Source organism: Moschus berezovskii, chromosome 17 (assembly GCF_049115385.1).
Source record: "Moschus berezovskii isolate FMDL1 chromosome 17, NW_MosBer_1.0, whole genome shotgun sequence".
In the NCBI taxonomy this organism is placed as follows: Eukaryota; Metazoa; Chordata; class Mammalia; order Artiodactyla; family Moschidae; genus Moschus; species Moschus berezovskii.
In genome coordinates, this window is record NC_142476.1 from 61,984,813 (window position 1) to 62,005,449 (window position 20,637).

At 41.3% G+C, this 20,637-nt stretch overlaps 1 protein-coding gene across 3 annotated transcripts in view; it reads right to left on the bottom strand.

Annotated features, from left to right (window-relative positions):
• AHCTF1 (AT-hook containing transcription factor 1) overlaps positions 1-8,089 on the bottom strand; it is an 86,506-nt gene extending 78,417 nt beyond the window's left edge. Inside the window, exon 1 of one of the 3 annotated variants that reach the window (XM_055419745.2) lies at positions 7,907-8,089. The gene's annotated coding sequence lies outside the window, so the exon portion shown is untranslated. The other 2 variants (XM_055419747.2, XM_088845510.1) reach the window with 2 other exon arrangements.
• Between the last annotated feature and the right edge of the window lie 12,548 nt (positions 8,090-20,637).

The following is a 20,637-nucleotide window of genomic DNA, read 5'->3' on the forward strand; positions in this document are numbered from 1 at the left end:
CTAGAGCCAGACATCCCGGAATACAAAGTCAAGTGGGCCTTAGGAAGCATCACTAAACAAAGCTAGTGGAGGTGATGGAATTCCAGTTGAGCTATTTCAAATCCTAAAAGATGGTGCTGTGAAAGTGCTTCACTCAATATGCCAACAAATTTGGAAAACTCAGCAGGGGCCACAGGACTGGAAAAGGTCAGTTTTCATTCCAATCCCAAAGAAAGGCAAAGCCAAAGAATGTTAAAACTACCACACAAATGCGCTAATCTCACACGCTAGCCAAGGGAGGCTCAAAATTCTCCAAGCCAGACTTCAACAATACATGAACTGTGAACTTCCAGATGTTCAAGCTGGATTTAGAAAAGCCAATGGACCCAGAGTTCAAATTGCCAACATCCACTGGATCATGGAAAAAGCAAGAGAGTTTCAGAAAAACATCTGCTTTACCGACTACACCAAAGCCTTTGACCGCGTGGATCACAATAAACTGTGGATAATTCTTAAAGAGATGAGAATACCAAACCACCTTACCTGCCTCCTGAGAAATCTGTCTGCAGGTCAAGATGCGACAGTTAGAACCAAACATGGAACAATGGACTGGTTCCAAATTGGGAAAGGAGTACGTAAAGGTTGTATACTGTCACCCTGCTTATTTAACTTATATGCAGAGTACACCATGTGAACTGCTGGCTGGATGAAGCACAAGCTGGAAACAAAATTGCCGGGAGAAATATCAACAACCTCAGATACGTAAATGACACCACTCTTATGGCAGAATGCAAAAAGGAACTAAAGAGCCTTTTGATGAAAGTCTAAAGAGGACACTGAAAAAGCTGGCTTAAAACTCAACATTCAGAAAACTAAGATTATGGCATCCAGTCCCATCACTTCATGGCAAGCATATAGGGAAACAATGGAAACAGTGACAGACTATTTTCTTGGGCTCCAAAATCACTGCAGAAGGAATGCCTGCTCCTTGGAAGAAAAGTTATGACAAACCTAGACAGCACATTAAAAAGCAAAGACATTACTTTGCCAAAAAAAAGTCCATCTAGTTAAAGCTATTTTTTTTCCCAGTAGTCACGTATAGATGTGAGAGTTGGACCATAAAGAAAGCCGAGTGCCAAAGAATTGATGCTTTTGAACTGTGGTGTTAGAAAAGACTCCTGAGAGTCCTGTGGACTGCAAGGAGATCAAACCAGTCAATCCTTAAGGAAATCAGTCCTGAAGATTCATTGGAAGGCTGATGCTGAAGCTGCAATACTCTGGCCACCTGATGCAAACAACTGACTCATTAGAAAAGACCTTGATGCTGGGAAAGATTGAAGGCAGGAGAAGAAGGGGACAATAGAGGTCTAGATGTTTGGATGGAATCACTGACTCAATGGACATGAGTTTGAGCAAACTCTGGGAGTTGGTGATGGACAGAGAAGCCTGGCATGCTGCATGCAGTCCATGGGGTCATAAAGAGTCAGACATGACTGAGAAACTGAACTGAACAAAACAACAAATCAAAAAAGGTCAGTAAACCTCCACAGCATGTGAAACATGAAGAAACTCCACCAAGATACATCCTCAACAGGGGACAAAGAACAAGTCTTCAAGTAGCACACTGCAGAGGAACAAAGATAATTCTAAGAAGTCTCACTGAAAACATCGCAAGCAAGGAACAGTGAAGTAATGTATTTTAAGTTGTGAAAAAAAGCAAGTTGTGAACCTAGAATTCTATATCTAGTGAAACTATCTTAAAAAACGAATGTAAAATAAAGACTTTTCGGACATAGGAGCATTGAGGAGGTCATCACCAGCAGATCTGCACCACAAGGAATGCTAAAAGAATTCTTTCAGGCAGAAGCAAAATGCTACCAGACAGAAACCTGTATCTACATAAAAAAATACAGACCACCAAAAACGGTCAAAACACTTCTTTTCCTTATTTTTAAATCTCTTTAAAAGACAATCATCAAAAAAGAAAACAAAAGACAATCATCTATTTAAAGCAGGAGTTCATAACATATTTATAATACAAGGGAAACAAAACAGCAGAAAGGCCTAGAGAGCAACATATTGCCACAAGTTTCTTACACTATAAATACTATGTTGGTTAAAGACAGACTATAATTTAAAGATGTACACTAGAAACCTTAAAATAACCACTAAACACACACACACGGAATTAAGTTAATAAGCCAATGAAAGATAAAATATCATTATAAAAGTAAAATCCAAAAGATAATACAAAAAAAGAACAAATGGCTAAGTGGGAAAAGAATCTGAAATAGACACATGGGTAACTGAATCACTTTTCTGTACACCTGAAACTAACGCAACACTGTTAATCAACTATGAGTGAGTGAAGTCCCTCAGTCCTGTCTGACTCTTTGTGACCCCATAGACTGCAGTCTGCCAGAGTCCTCTGTCCATGGAATTCTCCATGCCAGAATACTGGAGTGGGGTAAGCCATTCCCTTCTCCAGGTGATTTTCCCTACCCAGGGATTGAACTCAGGTCTCCCGCATAGCAGGTAGATTCTTTACTGTCTGAGCCACCAGGGAAGCAATCAACTATATCCCAATATATTTTAAAAAAAAAGAAAAATGAGACAAAAAAAAATAGGAAGATGGTAGACTGAAACTTAACCATATTACATCATAAGTTACATTAACAAAATGACATTAATATTCTAGTTAAAAAGCAAAAATCAGTCAGATTGGATTAAAAAAACAAGACCAAGTTTAAATAAAAAGCCTAGAAAGGTTAAAAGTAAATAACAGAAGATGTATCATGCTAACATTAATGAAAAAAAAAACAAAAGCAACTGATTAACACCAAAGCAGAATTCAGAGCAAAAAATATTATCAGGAATAAAGAGAAATGTTGTCATTTCCTGACAACAAAGTGGTCAATTTTGACACAAAAGGAGCTCAAAAAAATGTTCACTGAAAGAAAAAGTTTTCCAAATTTAGAAGTTAGCCTTTGAATCTGTGATGGGCTTCTACGATGGCTCAGTGGTAAAGAGTCAACCTGTAACACAGGAGATACAGGAGACTTGGGTTCAATCCCTGGGCTGGGAAGATGCCCTGGAAAAGTAAAGGACAACCCATTCCAGCATTCTTGCCTGGAAAATTCCATGGACAGAGGAGCCTGGCAGGCTACAGTCCGTGGGGTTGAAAGAGTCGGACACAACTGAGCACACAAGCATTTTGAAAATACAGGGCAAAAACTGGTTTCTGGCTTCAGGACCTTTCAGATACTGAATTTACAGTGTGAATTTTTAACATTTTAAGCACACTAAAGAGAACTTCTAAAATGTATATTAGAAAGAACATCTTCTATAAAGACATCTATGTCTATATCTCTCTCTATATATATCTTCACAAAAATACATCAAGCAGCTATGTTCAGTACTGTACAAAGTTAGGTAGAGTCCTAGCCTTGATGACATAATATTGCCAACCTCGAAAAAGTACTTTACAAACTTTCAACTTCTTCCAAGTTCTAGATAAGCAGAGCAGGAACACTGTGCCTAATGTCAATGAAAACTTTATTTTCTTGATAAAGCACAGATGGATTGTCATTCCCTTCTCAAAAACCTCCAATGACTCCTCTACTGCATATAAAGACTGACATCTTCAGCCACAGGTAGTCAAAGTCCGCCACAATCTGGCAGTGTCAGCCCATCTTCACAGGTTTGTCTCCCCAAGGCCCTTCCTTCATTAGCATATTCATTCTTCTATTTATGCAGTTCCTTCCTCCATCTCCATCTGCCAAAGCCCCACACATCATTTAACGACTAGATTCCCAGTGTGGTCTGGGTAAATCAATCCTTTCCTATTTAATCTCATTTCTGAGCTCAATCCTAAAAATGATTTTTGAAATCCACTATTTGTATTTGTCAGTCTTCCCCAGAACACTATGATTTCCCCAAAAGCAAAAATCGTATCTTATTCCTTTGAATTCCAGAGGGTCACAATGCCTTACAACAGGTCCTAAACATGTCATAAATTAGGATGGTAAGATACTAGCAAAGCAAGAATTGACATGTTGAATAACAAAATCAATTTTTAAAAACTCAATATTCTTGAAACCCAACGAGAAAAACAACCCAATTAAAAAACGGCCAAAGATATTAACAGATACTTCATTAACGAAGATATACAGATGGCAAATAGGCACATGAAAAGATGTTCCACATCTTACGTCATCAGGAAAATGCATATTCAAACAATGATCTACCACTACATACTTGGTAGAATGACCAAAATCCAGTCACTGACAACAACCAAACACTGGTGGGAATGTGGAGTAACAGGAATTCTCATTCACTGATGCTGGGAATGCAACTTGGTACAATGCCACTTTAGAAGACAACTGGGCAGTTTCTTACAAAACTAAACATATTCTTACCATAAGATCTAGCAATCATGCTCCCTGATATTTACCCAAAGGAGTTAGGTAAAACTTATATAAAACACAAAAACCTGCACATGGATATTTTTATTAATAATTGTCAAAACCTGGAAATAATCAAAACGTACTTCAGTAAGTGAATGGATAAATAGTGGTACATCCAAACAATGGAATATTATGCAGTGCTGAAAAGAAATGAGTTATCAAGCAAAGAAAAGACTTGGAAGAAGCTTAAATTTGAATTATAAAGTGAAGAAAGTCAATCTGAAAAGGCTACACAGTGCCTGATTCCAATTATAGGACAATTCTGAAAAAGGTAAAACTATGGGAAGGGTTGGGGGCGGGAGAAGAAGGGGACGACAGAGAATGAGATGGCTGGATGGCATCACCGACTCGATGGACATGAGTTTGAGTGAACTCCGGGAGTTGGTGATGGACAGGGAGGCCTGGAGTGCTGTGATTCATGGGGTCATGGAGAGTCGGACACGACTGAGCGACTGAACTGAACTGAACTGATGGAGACAAAAAGATCAGTGGTTGCCAACGGTTAACAGAGAGGGACAGAAAGACAGGGGAGCACAGAGGATTTCTAGGGTGGTGAAAACTACTCTGAATGATACTATAATGGTAGATATATGCCATTATACATTTATCCAAACCCAGACAATTTACACCAACCAGGGTGAAGATTAAGGTAAACTAGGCACTTTGGGTGATGATGTGTTAATACAGGTTCATCAATATTAATGAATGTTCCAGTCTACTAAGGGATGCTAATAATGGGGAAATTTATGCATGAATTAATTGGAGCAGGGAAAGCAAATACTGGAAATCTCTGTGCCTTCCACTTAAAGCTGCTTTAAAAAACAAAGTGTATTAAAAAGACACTCAGTACATTGTTTCAATATTTAGAAGCAAAGCAAACTCTGCAAAGGTACTGGGAAAGATGCTGCTGCTGCTGCTGCTAAGTTACTTCAGTCGTGTCTGTGCGACCCCATAGACGTCAGCCCACCAGGCTCCCCCGCCCCTGGGATTCTCCAGGCAAGAACACTGGAGTGGGTGGGAAAGATATTGACACAATACCAAAAATCAGCTATGTGAAATACACTCATCCTAGAAAGCTGCTGATGGAGAAGGAAATGGCAACCCACTCCAGTGTTCTTGCCTGGAGAATCCCAGGGACAGGGGAGACTGGTGGGCTGACATCTATGGGGTCGCAAAGAGTCAGACACGACTGAAGCGATTTAGCAGCAGCAGCAGCAGAAAGCTGCTGAACTCCACCACAGAAAATAAAACTCTAGTTATTCAATAATTGTTTTGCAGCATATACTGAGCAAACATTTATACAAAACATTCTGCATCCATTTTTTACTTTTTAAAAAAGACTAAAAATTATGATATAAATGTAAACTATCCACGGACCCAGAAACTTCCAGTCTTTTAGTAGTTGTTCTTTCAAACTTAAACAATTATTAAACACCAACTACTTTTAAAATATTGCTTTGGGGAGGCAATACAAAGGCACAAAGATGACCTACTTCCTGACCTCAAGGAGTTTACATTCTAGGAGACAGATAATAAACCATGAAAACAAACGCTGCAATAAAGGTATATACTCTGTGAGATCCCAGGAAAGAAGTGGGATACAGAAAAATGAAAGTATATAGAAAAGATGGCATTTAAGGAGGACCTGAAAGCTGAAATTGGCGCCAGTACCAATGCAGGAGATAAGACCTAAGCCCCTGGAGGAGGAAATGGTAATCCACTCCAGTATTCTTGCCTGGAGAATGCCATGGACAGAGGAACCTGCCAGGTCCCAGTCTATGGGGTCGCAAGGAGTCGGACATGGGCTGAAGTGACTGAGCACGCAAGCAACTTTGAAAAGGCAGAGATGGCACTCCAGGCTGAAGCACAGGAGCAAAGGAATATCAAAGCACATCAAGAAAATATCAAGAAAACGGGCCCAGGACTGGGGATGATTCTGGAATAGCTGAAGCATACATCTGTGAAGAGTTGAGGGTGGACAGTAGACAAGATTTATTGTTGAGACCGATGACCTTAGCGAGGGAAACGAAACTCTATTCTGAAGAAAAAAGTGAAAAATCTCCGGGAATTTTTTAAAGTTAGGAAAGAAACAAGTCTTTATTCCTTAAAATTAAAAATAAATATATGTCCATCCCAAACTGCTGTATAACAAGCTTTGAAATTTGAAAAAATAATAATTATTGCTGTTTGCAAAATGGTGACATTTTGGAACTAGGTTATTGAACAATCAGAATCAAAAATTACAGTACGGGGAGAATGCAGGCTTCCCATTGCGCTTTAACACACGAGCATCCCTCAAGACATTAACTTGAGCTGGGCTTGTCATCCATAGTCAAATCCTCCAAAATCAGTAAATCTATCTTAATTTCTTCTCTTCTCCCAGACTCAATCAATGAAAGAGCACTAAAGAAAGTTCTTAAAATCTACTCTCTTTAATTTTAAGGATAAACTGAGTTAAGATTTCCAAGAGACCTGTATTTTATTCTAAAGGACCCAGGTTCTTATCAATTACGTTCTCAAACTGCCTATCTGAAAAAAACATAATGACGGCTAGTTTGAACCTCGCTGGCTTATGAGAACAAATTAACCTCCCAAAACAGTCAACGAGTAACAAAAGTCATCGTCCTCAAGTTTCCAGGTGGCACAAGACAAGGCAAATTAATACCGACTCCAAGATGTACAGTTATCTCAAATGCCCTTCATCGGACCAATTCACTGTACTTTTCAAGTCACCGGTCAAACTTTCCGCCCGAGACTCATCACAGCCATGCCCGGCAGCAGGCGGAGCACCCATCAACGTAACAGAGACCCCAAGTACCAGCAGGCTGCCCAGCGGAGAGGCTCGCCAAGGTCTCAACCGCATCGGAAGACCGTGGGGAAGAGGCGCCGCGGTCCAGGCCCGCCCGGACTGAGTGAGGACCCGGCTGCCGGCGCGTCAGGCGCGGGGGTTGGACCCCGAGGCGCCTCTCCGCCGCCATGTGCCGCCGCTCGGCAGAGAAGGAGGTTATATAACAAACTCCCGGAGCCCTGGAGCGTGCCGCCCCCGCCAACGCCCGCCTCCGCTCCCTCGCGCCGGCTCCGCGAGTCCAGCCGCCGCCGCGCGCTGAACGGCCATAAGCATGGCCTAGGCCCGGCGAGGCGGGAGAAGCCGGGCCGCGGCTCCGGGCCCAGCCCGCGCCGACCCACCCTCCGCCGCCCCGGCCCAACCCCCTGCTTCCCTTCCCCCTACCAGAGCAGGGCGGGTGACGGAGCCGCCGCGGCCGCAGAGTCCAGTGGGGCGCGCGAGGCGAGGCGCGAGCTCCTCCCGCGCGAGTCCTTCACAGCATCTCCCGGGAGACACGGCCGCCACCGGCAGGGCGCGCTCCCCTCCGCCCCGCGGAAGCCGCTTGCCTCTTCGCGGGCCTGCGCCTGCGACCGCCCCGGCCAGCTCAGATCCACACCCCCCCCGACCCCGCGAGCACCTTCGCCGGCTGCAGACCCGGCCGACTGCTCAGCGCGTAAAACGCAGCCACTGCCTGCGCCGCGGTTCCGGGTCCTTCCCCACGCGACTCTGCCTCTGCCTCCTCCGCTCCGGCAGCGCAGGCCCGGCTTTGCGCATTCCCCCGGGCAGGCACACGGAGCCCCACTCACCGGGGAGGGGAGGGGAGGGGCGGGGAAGGGCGGGGAGGTGGGAGACAGAGAGGAGATCGCGGCGCGGAGACCTGAGTTCTCGCGAGGGTTCCGGCCTCGGGCGCCGCTCTGCGGGAATTTCAAACTCTCGGCGAAAGAACGTAGGGGGAGGGAAAGGGAGGAAAGGGAACAGGGTCTGGAAGGGCCGCGTATTTACATAAAGCAGGAGTTCCCCGCCTCCAAAGAGCTGAAGGGAACAAAGACTACGAGTCCCATAATGCCTTGCGCGTTAAGCCTCTTTGGCCGCCCAGCTCTTGAGCCCAGGGTGGACTTGGGAGTGGTAGTCTGTACCCGAGGTAGGGCCCGCCTCTCGATCCCTCCGGGATTCTTCTGTGGCGGGAGAGTCGCCACGTTATCTTCTGGCTCCGCTTGCTGGCGACCGAGTGATAGATAATCTTTGCCCTCGGTATTTTTCATTCTCCCTGCTCCGACTTTCTGTGCCTAAAGGGGGCGCCTGACTTTGGGGAAAAGCTTCTTTCCCCCTCTTCTATATTTTTAAATATGCCAGCGTGCTTTCGTGGCCAGAGGTGCTCATGAAATATAGTGTAATCTTCAAAATCAAAATTTTACCCCAAATCAATGTTGCATATTTGGTCACCCTAGGGTTTCATTGTGGAATTTCTTTTATTTGTAGTTGATATCTTTGAAGTTGATGGGCTTCCCTGGTGTCTCAGTGGCAAAGAATCCGCCTGCAATGCAGGAGGGGCGGGTTGGATCCCTGAGTTGGGAAGATCCGCTGGGGAAGGAAATGACAACCCCCTCCAGTATTCTTGCCTGGGAAATCCCATGGACAGGAGCTACGTGGTGGGCTACAGTCTATGGGGGTCGCAGAAGAGTTGGACACGACTTAGTGACTAGGCACACAGGATCTTTGACGTTAATCCCAGCACCACCCACTTTTCAAACAGATGTGGAATTTAACCATAATCAAAGTGAAAATACTAATAAATAAGAAAAATAATAAAACGGGAAATAGAGGTAGGATTCTAGCAAGCCACTTTTGTTTTAACCAGGAAAGTTTATCCTATTCTGTTATCCTTTCCCATATGATTTTGTCAAAGTTTGTCATTTAGAAGTGTAATATTCTTTTTTCCCCATGTTTTTTGTCTCTTTATTGACAACGATCTCTAAAAGTAACAGGCGTGTGTGCTAAGTAAGTCGCTTCAGTCGTGTCCGACTCTGTGCGACCCTCTGAACTTCAGCCCGCCAGGCAGGAGTGGGTTGCTGTGCCCGCCTCCAGGGGATCTTCCCCACCCAGGATTGGAACCCAGGTCTCCAGCGTTACAGGCGGATTCTTTATCCAGTGGGCCATCAGAAACATAGTGGTTTACAAAAGGTACTGGCTAAATTGCGGCAGAGAAAAAGTTAAAGAGGCTTTTGATTGTTTGTCTTAACTATTTTAAATAGACGTCTTCAAACCGAAACTGCTCTGCAGTCAGATGTGCGAATTCATGTCCTTGCCTTGCTCTCCATTTTATACTTCCTTTCCTTGGCACCATTTTATCCTCAATTCATAGATGCTGTACTTCTCTGTAATCTGAAGAGGTAGATTCTCAACTCCAGAATGCTGGTAGAGCAAGGATGATTTAGAGGTTCAACGGATTCTTTAGACAAGCATTTGTTGCTGCTGCTGCTACTAAGTCACTTCAGTCGTGTCCGACTCTGTGTGACCCCATAGACGGCAGCCCACCAGGCTCCCCCGTCCCTGGGATTCTCCAGGCAAGAACACTGGAGTGGGTTGCCATTTCCTTCTCCAATGTGTGAAAGTGAAAAGTGAAAGTGAAGTCGCTCAGTCGTGTCTGACTCGTAGCAACCCCATGGACTGCAGCCCACCAGGCTCCTCCATCCATGGGATTTTCTAGGCAAGAGTACTGGAGTGGCTTGCCATTGCCTTCTCCGAGACAAGCATTTGTTACCAGTTGTAAAATTCAAAATCATCATACTTATCCAAACTGAGTTTCTAAAACTATCCTTCAGATCTTAATCATTCTTTCCATAATTACTGACAGAATGCTGGTATGGTTTCTATACAGTTGTCTATAATCTGGACCAATCCTACCTGTCCTGTTTTATTTCCCTGGGTAGTTCTGAGAATCTTTTCTTCACTTCCCTCCAAACATGTTTCTGTTTCTCAGTATCTTCCACTGAAATCCAGCTAAGGCTCTTTTCTCTCAAAATCTTCTCAACTTCAGCCCATATTAATCACTAAAAACTTGTACTGAAAATATGCTGTGTGTATTATTTTATGTCTGTTTCCCCTTTTGCCTGTGACTCCATCCATCCACCCAATGCCCCCATCTCTCAGCTACACTGAAAACAGATTGGATCTTATACTTTTTTCAGATGCTTCCCTCATAACTACTAGCTTTTTTATTTCAATTGCTTTGTAAACCGAATTTCTACTTTAAAGCTCTCATTCATTTATCTTTTCTTTTTTCAGTCATTTAATCATATGCCAAGGACTTCCCTGGAGGCCCGGTGGTTAAGATTCCACACTTTCAATGCAGTGGGCAGGGGTTCAATCCCCGGTCAGGGAACTAGATCCCACACGCCCTGAGCCTCAACCAAAAAGCTGAAGGAAAAAGTACGTGTCAAATTGTTTTAGTTTCAAGAGATGCTAATAAGTATTAAAATGTAAGCAAAAATCTGGGTTTGGTAGTCAGATGAGTTTGAGGAAAAGATAAAATAAAATTAAACATTTCTTTTACATAATACCTCACTGCCTTTAATATGCTCAGCATTTCCCAAAGTTACTTGACCGTGGCATGAATCCATCTATGCTTGTGGAACATTTTGTCTCATCATTGTTCCACAGAATGGACTGGTAAACACGGCTTCCAGGCTTCCTCTTACTGGAGGAAGCACTGTGTAGTAGAAACAACATGGTTATTTGAAACCAGGCAAACTCAAGTTTTAATCCATTTCACTACTTTCTTGAAACATGACTTTAATGGAATTGCTTCACTCTCTCGGCCTGTTCTCACATGAAAAGAAAGGCTGTTACTTATTTTCCTTTCAGAGCTGTTGCAAAGATTAGAGGGAAGCATGTGCCCCATTCAAAACTTCATTCCCTTTCTACCTATATGATCAGTTGTTAGTTATTTTGGTAAAAGGCTTAGAAAATGGTAATAACTAGTATGGATGCTTCCATTTGGATTGTTTTATTCAAGAGCTATTTCACTACCAATCCAGCACCCTGGTAGGAACAGACAGCCATCTGATCTCAGAGAACTTAGAACCTCATTGAAGTGCTCTGAATTAGAACTTATTTGTTTTGCAAAGTAATAGGAAAAAAAAACACATGATATTTTAGCAGCAACAACAAAACGGAGCTTGTCTGTCTCAGACAGTGGCAATGCCTCTGTCCTGATAGCTATGTTTTCATCATTTTTGTGGAGATTGTTGGTTATAGCAAGCAGTACCCCAACCTTGATTTTTCCAATTGACAATAAGATTGGTGGTGAAGAGTCACGTTTTTCCTGTTTCCTATTATATTTCCAGTGATGGAATAGTGACCAGCATCTAAATAAATGCAAAAATAATTATTTAGTGAATGACTATATATTTATTGATTTCACCATTCAAAAAGCAAAATATATACAATATTTTGATCAAAAAGGACCCTACAGATTTTCTAGATTAAATATCTTGTTCTAAGGAAGGGGGAAACAGATTTATCAGATGATTTTGGGATGGATTTTGTTTTGTTTAAAAAAATAGATATCGAATCAAATCTATAGTTGTAAAGAAAAGCAATTAAATATTTTCTTTCTTTAAAATATAGTCTTTGTGCACTTGAAAAAAAATTGTTTTTCATGAATTGTACCCCCCAAAAGTCACAGATTTTCTTCCAATGAACACTAGTAATATTTGCATAAACATGGTACTGAAATTTAATTTCTTCTGAAAAATTGTTTCCCTTTTTACCTCTGCCTTTCTTTCACATCTTCCTCTTTTAAAGCTACTTTAAGTTCTGTATGTTTTCATTAAAACTATCACGGTTATGGTTTCTCTGTTTCTTAACCCCAAAGACCACTGTTAGTGATGGAAACTGAAATTCTGCTGGGTGAGCTACAGGTTATGTGCTTACATATCTCGGCATTTTTCATTTTCAATCTTTAATTCCTCAAGACTCGTGCTTGCCTTAGAGCATTGTTGTACCAAATTATAGGGAGCACATAGTAATTTTTATGCTTCTTTTAGTCAACAGTGTTGTAAGTATTGCTCACAAGTCACAAATCTTCCACTTGCCTGAAGATTCCTGCCTCTAAGGAAGCCGTGTTAAAAGGTGACTCTGCGGTGTTGGAAAGCGATAGGAATGAGAACAGTCAAGCCTGATGCTCTGCTGAGGGAATAGGTCACCCGTCTTAACAAATGCTTTGTGACTCTTTTGTAGGTGGATTCTCAGTCTTATTTTTTCTTGTAACTTTATTTTAATCCCATTGAATTTGCATGTGCTATGTTAACTGTGATGTTTACATGGTGCTGGGTAAGTTTTCAAGGCATTTTAAATTTTTAGTTGAAACAATATCTCTACATGATATTAGAGATATTGGTATATCTCTCAATGATAAACTATGGGGTTTTTTCCCCCCTTTTTCCTTTTCTATCTTTACTACTTCTTGGGTCCTCTGTATGGCATTTTAATAAATTTTAGTAGACTTGTTTGATTTGATTAAAGAAAAGCATAGGTGACATGGTATTAATTTTTCACCATGAAATGCCTGAAAACTAAAACAAGATGTCAACTAGGATGCCCTAAGTGGAAAATCAACAGTGGAATGCCCAGAATAAAGTTCAGCATGCCTGAGAGCATTCTTCTCCAAATAAGTTTGCAAATAAGTTTAGTGAATAAGCTTGACTGTCAAAGATCTTTAGGGTTTAGGAGTGAATTATTTATTAGCAGACCACACAATTCTTATTTAGTGAAGAGAACAATATAGAACTTTAATGAAACCAAAATTGCATCTTTAAGAATCCAAATTGTATTTCTCAAGTGGTATTTTTCACAATAGCTTTATTTTGTTTCAGTTCCCCATCATTTCTTCATGTATTTGTTCATCCGTCAAATACTTATCAAATGCTTTTGATGGGCTAGTCTTTACTTAAGGCACTGGAAGTACAGATCTTAGTAAGACCATTATCTGTGTCTCAGCAATGAAATCAGGACAGCATAATGGCAAATTACTTTTTGTTAAAAGTATTTTTTATTAAAAACCCTTTAAAATCAAAGAGAACTACAACCCTTTCTCTTTTTGGCCCACCATGCAGTGCAGCATGCAGGATCTTAGTTCCCCAAGCAGGGATCTAACCCTCACGCCCTTCAGTGGAAGCAGAGATTCTTAACACTGGATCCCCAAGGAAGTCCCTAACTCTTTTTTGACGCATCTTATTGATAATTATGAATGAATGCTCAGTTCAGCATACTAGTCTGTCATAGGAGTATTCTAGTTTCATATTCTGGTTTTGGTCAAGCAGATATTCACTAGAATTGGTTGGGTCACAGACTTATTTCCTGGAGTTGGATGAAAGACACTTTGAAAGAAGGCCTGGTTAAAAAAAAAAAAAAATCCTCCTGTCAATGCAGGAAATATGGGTTCAACCTGCATTTCTTCTGGGTCCAGAAGATCCCTTGGAGGAAGAAATGGCAACCCACTCCAGTACTCTTGCCTGGAAAATTCCACGGACAGAGGAGCCTGGCAGGCTACAGTCCATAGGGTCTCAAAGAGCTGGACATGACTAAGCAGCCTGAATGACATGGGTTACATTTGGAGTGTTTTTGAATGACCCCTCTATAATATCTCAGATTTCTTTTGTTCTTCTGATTCTGCATTCTCTTATTTTAAAGAGTCTAAATTTAAAGTTAGGTAAAAGAAGCACAAGCTGGAATCAAGATTGCTGGGAGAAATATCAATAACCTCAGATATGCAGATGACACTACCCTTATGGCAGAAAGTGAAGAGGAACTCAAAAGCCTCTTGATAAAAGTGAAAGAGGAGAGTGAAAAGGTTGGCTTGAAGCTCAACATTCAGAAAACAAAGATCATGGCATCTGGTCCCATCACTTCATGGGAAATAGATGGAAAAACAGTGGAAACAGTGTCAGACTTTCTTTTTTTGGGCTCCAAAATCACTGCAGATGCTGATTGCAGCCATGAAATTAAAAGACGCTTATTCCTTGGAAGGAAAGTTATGACCAACCTTGATAGTATATTAAAAAACAGAGACATTACTTTGCCAACCAAGGTCCGTCTAGTCAAGGCTATGGTTTTTCCCGTGGTCATGTATGGATGTGAGAGTTGGACTGTGAAGAAAGCTGATTGCCGAAGAATTGATGCTTTTGAAGTGTGGTGCTGGAGAAGACTCTTGAGAGTCCCTTGTACTGCAAGGAGATCCAACCAGTACATTCTAAAGGAGATCAATCCTGGGTGTTCACTGGAAGGACTGATGCTAAAGCTGAAACTGCAATACTTTGGCCACCTCATGTGACGAGTTGACTCACTGGAAAAGACTCTGATGCTAGGAAAGGTTGGGAGCGGAAGAAGAAGGGGACGACAGAGGATGAGCTGGCTGGATGGCATCACCGACTCTGTGGACATGAGTTTGAGTGAACTCCGGGAGTTGGTGATGGACAGGGAGGCCTGGCGTGCTGTGATTCATGGGGTCGCGGAGAGTCGGACACGACTGAGTGACTGAACTGAACTGACTGAACTACTCTTCATTACCTTTGTCAGAGATTATGGACATGAAAGTTTAGTACAGTCAGTAAATTTCAGATATTAATTATAATACAGTGAGTGCTTTGGTTAAGAGTGAATGACAAGGCACAACCTCATTACCTATGTTCCCCCAGCACTTATGCTTCTGTATTGTAAGGAGGTTCTTAGAGTCTTCTCAGTGATTAATGCAGCAATCAATTATGTAATCTTTTAATTCTATCTCAGACACACATACATCACCTCATCAATGGAGCAGCTTTTGGAAAAATAGACACTTCGTAAATCTTTAGTAAATAAGTCTGAGGAGCTGTCCCTTCAGCAGGGTAGACTGTGGAAATCAGGTAGGGATGGACATGCCAGAACTACTGTGTAAGAATTCTTGTCTTATTGAATTACTGTGTTCAGAGATTAGAAAAGAAGACCAAGTGTCTTTCAGTTTGAAGGTCATGAAGATTTCAAACAGCAAAACACAGTCCTACTAATACTGTAAGACTTAGATGGAGTCACATTGCAGGAATATTAAAGGACAAAGTGATGTGTGAAAAACAACTTTGGCCGACTTGGGTATAATTCAGCTGATTTGGAAACCATTTGTTATGTAGACGAAATCTCAGTAAGTCGTTTGTTGACAGCTGGAGTTCCTTAAAAACCCAGTGCCTTTGTTCATTTTATTTCATTAAAATCATTTCCTTCCTTTGCTACATTTGCTAGCACATTCCAAACCTGCATAATATCAACCTCCTAGAGAAGAGGAGATCTGAGACAGTAGCTCCCAACTTCATGTCAGCCCTCCCTCAACTCCCCCCCAGATCATCAGGGGCTCCCAGGCCAGTAACACCCTGAATGAGCCACATCCCATTCTAGACCAGCCTCAACACAAATGCATTGGGGTCAGTCCATCCGACACGTGGTTTAAGGCAGCATTCTCCTGAGAATTTCTGTGAATATGTGAAGCACTCTGGGAAGCAGCGTGTTAAAAAGTACTGAATTCGGAGGGAGAAGATGTAAATGAATCCTGATTTCTAAAGTGACTCTTTGCTGTCTGTGCATCCATGACAAAGACCTTAAACTATCCAAACTTCTATCTCCTCACCTGTTGTGAAGATTATGTGTAAAAATATGTAGTAAACCTTTAACTTCTACCAAATATTTGCTATTGCTAACACTTCGCTGGCCATCAGATGATTGACTGAAGCTGTGTAAATAAGAACAATATGTGACAGTATAGAACAGATTTCTTCATCGTTTTGGATGAGCTGTTCTGCACAAATATCAGGCTACATTCCATCATTGTATTAAGATTTTTAAGTTGCTGGTCCTTGATTTTTTTTAATGGTAATCTGCCTAATATATAATTTCATATGCATGTGTGCATGCTCCACTGCTTCAGTCGTCCCAAATCTGGAGAATCCATAGGGATTCTCTAGGCAAGAATACTGAATTGGGTTGCCATTTTCTCCTCCAGGGAATCTTCCCACCCCAGTAATTGAACTCTCACCTCCAGCAGCTCCTGCATTGCAGGCAGATTCTTTATTGCTGAGCCACAGGTGAAGCCCAATAGACAACCATCAGGTCCTAAGTGCCTGTTTCTCACTTTTTTCAACTGGAAGAAAAGAAATTATCCTTTATGACACAACTGCAAGCCATGTAAATAAAAATCTATTCTCCGGCCCACTTTAAAACGTTAACATGGATAATTAGATGGCAAACAAAACATAATTGAGATATGAAAGAAACAAAACATTTCCAGCTTAATGAACCGGAAGAAAAAAAAATTTTTACACCATAATTGCTGCTATTATCTGAAATGTTGGCAGCAAGTTAATAGAAAGGGCACTCCAGACAAAGGAGGTTAATGAATGATGTTACTATTTGCACATAGTTGAGAAGCCTGCCGCCTTGAAATTGTAAAGGGTTCAAGGATCCATTACAATTTTTATCCCACCTGATTCATTACTGACTTTTAGTCTTCTGAGAAGTTTCCTTACCCTCTTGGACATTTACATATTTCCTGGCATTTCACAGCCAACTGTTGAGCTTGTTTTTGAAGTTGAAAAGAAGGGTGATGAGAGAGATGGCACCTGGCTGACAACCCCTGCACACCCTCCCGGAGTAACAGCAGTACGAGCCTGGCTCTCTTCTTGCCCTTGGAAGTTCAGAAACATCGCCATACCAATTCTTCCAGAGCTCCTCTGTCTCAAGGAAACTGACTTGTAGAAACCACACTTGTAAGAAATTCATGTTGTTGTTCAGTCACCTAGTCATGCCAAACTCTTTGTGACCCTGTGGACTGAAGCACGCCAGGCCTCCCGACTGTCCCTCACCATCTCCTGAAGTTTGCCCAAATTCATGTCCATTGCACTGGTGATGCCTTCCATCTATCTCATCCTCCGACGCCCTCTTCTCCTTCTGCCCTCAATCTTTCCCACCATCAGGGACTTTTCCAAGAGTCGGCTGTTCACATCAGATGACCAAAATACTAGAGCTTCAGCTTCAGTATCAGTTCTTCTAAGGAGTATTCAGGGTTGATTTTCCTTAAGATTGGTTTGATCTCCTGGCTGTCCAAGGGACTCTCAAGAGTGTTCAAAAGCATCAATTCTTCAGCACTCAGCCTTCTTTGTGATCCAACTCTCGCATTGAGGGATGACTACTGGAAAAACCATAGCTTTGACTCTATAAACCTTTGGAAGCAGAGTGATATCTCTGCTTTTCAACACACTGTCTAGGTTTGTCATAGCTTTCCTACCAAGAAGCAATCGTCTTCTGATTTCATGGCTACAATCACCATCCACAGTGATTTTAGAGCCAAGAAGAGGAAATCTGTCACCACTTCCACATTTTCCCCTTCTATTTGCCATGGAGCAATGGGGCTGGATGCCTTGATCTTAGTTTTTTTAAATATTTAGTTTTAAGCTGGCTCTTTCACTCTCCCCCTTCATCCTCATCAAGAGGCTCGTTAGTTCCTATTCACTTCTGCCATTAGAGTAGTATCATCCATAACAACCTCAGGGTTGTTGATGTTTCTCCCACCTATCTTGATTCCAGCTTGCAACTCATCCAGCCCAGCATCTCATGATGTGCTCAGCATATAGGTTAAACAAACAGGGTGACATCAGACATTTATAAACCCAAATTCTTATGTCTTCATTTACAATACATTGCAGTAGTGGATACGTTCTTGCATCCCTGTAACTCATATCCAGAGCATCGTCTTTTCTGATAGTGAGGTACCTGGGAAATAGAATAATCAAAAGATTACTTGGTGAACGTGAAATAAAAGTTTAGAAAGGGGTGTTGTTTTGGGAGAGATCTCATCCAGGCCTGGGAAGCATGATGACTCATAACCGCCTCACAACAGAAGAGTCGTGTTGGATAAACATGCCCAACTCAAGGTCCTTGACTTCCTTTCCCACCCTGGGTTAACCATCACCAGTCTGAGTACAAGGTCAATCCAGACAAAGCCCAGTAGAACAGATCAGGATTTTGCTGATGAAACCATCAGGCTGGTCTCCTTGAGATTGTTTCCAGGTCACTGTGAGTAGTATATTAGGTGTTTCTGTACGTCTCAACCAAACGTTTATTCACACAACCTCTTAATTCATTTCCACCAGTGGTCATGTCTATTCCGGATATGTGTAATTTCATTTGTTTGATTTTTTTGGAGGGCAATCTTGTTTCCCTTATTTATATTTTTTAATTGAAGCATAGTTGATTTACAATATTATATTAGTTTCAGGTATTTGGCATAATGATTCAATATCTTTATAGGTTATACTCCCTTTAAAGATATTATAAAAGAATGACTATATTTCCCTGTGCAATGTGATATATCCTTGTTTCTTATCTATTATATACATAGTAGTTTGTATCTCTTAATCCCACACCCCTACCTTGCCCCTCCCACTTCTCTCATCCCATTGGTATCCATTAGTTTGTTTTCTATATTTGTGAGTCTGTTTTTGTTTTGTTATATATATTTATTTGTTTTAAATTTTTATATTCCATGTATAAGTGATATGTGTAAAATAACATAATATTTATTCCTCTCTGTCTAACTTATTTCATAAGGATAATACTGTCTAGGTCCATCCATGTTGCTGCAAATGGCGGAACTTCATTCCTTTTTAGGTTTGAGTAGTATTCCACTGTGCATGTGTATGTGTATATATCACATCTTCTTTATCCATTCATCTGTTCTGTCGATGGACACCTGGGTTGCTGCCATATACTGGATATTATGAATAATACTGGTATAAACTTCCATATATTGACTGTTGTAAATAATACTGCTACTGCGGTGCATGCATATTTTGAAGTTGATTTTTTTGTCTTCTTCAGATATATATCCAGCAGTGGAATTGCTGGGTCATCTAGTAGTTCTATTTTTAGTTTTTTGAGGAAATCCCATGGTGTTTTCCACAGTGGAAATTTCAAACCCAGGTCTCCTGCATTACAGGCAAATTCTTTACCATCTGAGCCACCAGGGAAGCCCCACTTTCCACAGTGACTGTGCCAATTTACATTCCCACCAACGGTGTACAAAGGTTCCCATTTCTCCACATCCTCTCCAGCACTTGCTATTTTTATACTTTTTGATGTTAGCCATTCTGGCAGATGTGATGTAATATATCATTGTGATTTTGATTTCCTTTTCTCTAATAATTAATGATGCTGAGCATCTTTCCAAGTGCCTTTTAGCCACCTGTATGTCTTCTTTGGAAAAATGTTTACTCAGGTCTTCTGCCCATTTTTTAATGGGATTGCTTGTTTATTATTTCCCTTATTTTAATTTCTTGGACAATATCTTGTTCTCACCTCCAAGAATTACTATGTACCAATTTCACTCTTCTGTAAACAGAACATTTATAACAGCCATTGTTTTCCTCATATAACATATGCACTGTGAAGTGATGGCAAGGAATGGGGGAGGGAAAGCGCAATGACGGGAGAACGTTCTGAAGAGCTGTTTGTTGGGGCCAGCAGCTCATTCCTTGAACGCTTGGAAATTAGTGTGGTATTGGGAAGAGCAGGGTGACCTGGGTTGGAATCCTGTCTCTAACACTCATGACCTATGAGACTGTGAGTGATTTACTTGATCTTTCTAAACCTGTGCTACTCTAAGTGTGATCTCAAGGAGATAAGGAGCTAGTGCCAGAAGATAGAATCATCTCTGTCACTAAGCACACTGACGTTTTCTTTCAAAGGGAAACTTTCTCAGTGGAGGAAGCGGTGCATTAATTTACATTCTGGTCCTGGCTCCTTATCAATAAAAATGGAAAACAACACCAACTTTATGGGAATAAAATTAATGATGATACATGATACATGCCTGGAATGCTAGGTGTACAGTAAATAATGGTTTGTTATTTTGTTATTATTGTATAATTTAGCACTAGCAACAAACTTTTATCGCAAGTATAACCCTGCAACAGCCTCACTAACAAAAGAAAAGCAAGAGCTGAGGATTTTATATCCTGCCATTCGTTTCATTATTGCAAGCCTTACCTCTCTAGGAATCTATTTTCTCATCTGTGGAGTAATAGTGCCTACTTCTTAGAGTTGTTGTAAGAACTAAATTACATGTGCTATGTAACACACTGAGAACTATGCCAAACACATGGTAGGTATTCAATAAACATTAGTTTCCTTTCTTTCCTTCATTTTCACCAGCTTTGAGGATACTTTTAAGAATATTGGCATAATATTTAGGGGAAACTGTAACCATATACAAAAATTTCCTAAGGTAACAATAACTCTAGAACTCTAGAAAATAATTAAAGATAAGAGTAATGATATAGAAGGACC